Source organism: Pinus tabuliformis, chromosome X (assembly GCF_031772625.1).
Source record: "Pinus tabuliformis cultivar Carrire ecotype Pingquan chromosome X, CPIR1, whole genome shotgun sequence".
Classification (NCBI taxonomy): domain Eukaryota; kingdom Viridiplantae; phylum Streptophyta; class Pinopsida; order Pinales; family Pinaceae; genus Pinus; species Pinus tabuliformis.
This window is the reverse complement of record NC_142308.1, coordinates 1,476,708,055-1,476,710,617: the sequence shown is the minus strand read 5'-3', so window position 1 is coordinate 1,476,710,617 and position 2,563 is coordinate 1,476,708,055.

Sequence of the window (2,563 nt, the reverse complement as noted above, 5' to 3'; positions counted from 1 at the left end):
AAATTACCTACCTTACCCATATAAATTAGAATATTGGAAAAATTATTAATTCAATGTAAATCATGGAATTATTGAAAAAAATATGAATAAAAAATGCAAGCCCATTTAACATTAATAACCTACCCAAAAAACACCAAAAATTAGTTAAATATAAAATATATCTAGGAAATTAAACATAAAAAATATAGACAGTTATAGTAAAATATAAAATAGTTAAAAAGTAAAAAAGTAAAAATATAAAATATTGTTAAATGTAAAAGGGTTAAATAGTTAAATATAAAATAGTTAAAAAACGTATTCCAAAAAGGACAAATTACCCTAGCTAAAAATATAGAATATATTGTTAAATATATTGTGATTTACGCCGAAGAATTTTCTCATAAACTAAATATTAAATAGTTAAAAAAGTTAAAAAAGGGTATTCCAGAAATGACAAATTACCGAATTCCAGCCAAAAATATATTATGGGCAAAATTGTTACTTTAGTATACAATGTCATTAAAAAAAAAACCAACAGAAAATAGTTACATATAAAATATATATATATACACAATTAAGTATAAAATACAAATATACACAGTGAAATTTAAATATAAAATATACACAGATGTTTATTTTAATAAAAGTGCCATATATTAAGGGATTTCAATAAACGTAAAAAATTAGAAATAATACAATAAGTTTTTTTATTAAATCGCATGCTAATAAATATTGTGGAACATAGATAAAAATAAAAATAAAAAAATATATTAAAAAATTGTATACATGACATTTTTTATTAATTCTTTAATTTTTCCTTGGGAGGCCAATTTTAGGCTAAAAATTCCTCTAATGGGCCCCTGACAGAGCAGATGCAGAATGAGGAAAGGCATGTCATGAATATCTTGGATACTTCATTTGAAAAAATTTCAAGATCAAGCAAAATGTTCTACATCATCAGCATCACAACCCACCACAAAGAAAAGTATGACGCAGAAGAGAAAAAGAAAGAAGCCTGATAAATCTGAAGTCCATATACAACACAATATTGGGATAAGTTAGAGTCCTAAATGATTAGGATTGCACATGGCACATCAGATAAACAACCTATGGATCTACCAAAGAGCAGGCAGATGCTCAAGAAGGATTTCATTGAACACATCTGATGCCATAAGCTATCCATATTCCTTGTTATTTCAGCATTTCATTTTTGTCTTTAGATTAGATTTATATTTCATGTTAGTAGAATTATTACTGGATACAAAGCCTCTATTTCATGTGTTTAATGTTATCTGATGATTTTTGGATTATATTCAAGTAGACGCTACTTATATGAACTTGTGTGTTCCTTGGGTGTAGATTTTGGATTCTCACATTCCTTCATTTAAGTGACGTGACCCCAAGTAGAGACATATGTTGACCATTCGGTGTCAACTACCCTATAGTAGTACACTTTTTCGCAAAGGAATTTCATCATGTTCGGGCATTCAAATCATCCCAGATTCATCATCATTTGTCATTCAGTATATCAAAGTTATAAAACCCATTTTGCGGTTTGTAATGTAAACTATCTTTGTAAGACCATATGTATGTAACAACGTAGGTAAGCCTATTGTTTCTCACTGATTCGTTTGTGTTTCTAAACACAGATGATCGGCAGAGTTTTTCCCTCCAGCATCACCACAAATCTAGGGTAGATTTTGTTGTCAAGATCTTAAGTATGTCCTAATGTTCTAATCGAGTCCGCTGTAAAAGGAATTTGGCAATAATTTTAGCTAATTGGCTAAATTGTTTTACTACAAACCACTTGGTCTACTAGATCATATAGAGTCGCAGAATTTGGTAAAATAATTGAGGTTTTATAACAAATGGGTTTTCCCCCTTTGAGGGTTGAAATGTAATTATCATATGTAAATAATATTTTAGCCATAGTGCTAAAATAATATAAGGTTGGAAAAAATTATTAATCCCCTCATGTGTCAATTAATTAGATTTTCTAGCAAAAATAAATCAAAAATCTTAAGCAAGAAATTTAATTAATTAGAGTCCTAATAAAAAATTTATGGATCCTACATAAATTAATTTTTGGAGGTCCCCCACCAAGGGAATATTGAAAATTTCAAGAAATTTTGCACCCTTGGGCCTTAGTGGTTAAGTCAAAGTCAATTTTTTTAGGAAATTAGCTCAAAATAATTAATTTTGAGCCAATTAACAATGAATTAAAAGATAAATTCGAAAATTCCTCAAAAAATAAATATTTTGACAGTGGAGATTAAAAGATAATCAAATCTTTATCAACGATTATAAATGCTTTGACGAGGTCAAGCCAACTAGTCGTTTGGAGAATTTGTCTATAAATTAGAGATCATTTGTCTCACAAAGGATCTGATCTTTGAATCATGTACTAGCTCTCGAAGCTCTTTTTTAACTTTTCTAGAATAATAATAACACAAAATTCTTTGGGGTTTTCATTGATGGTGGTGTTTCTCTCCTATTTATTATGGTAATATTGTTCATAATGCTCTGTTGAAGTATATTTTAGAATCTATCGATTATTAGCCTTTGTGGAATAACTTATTGTACA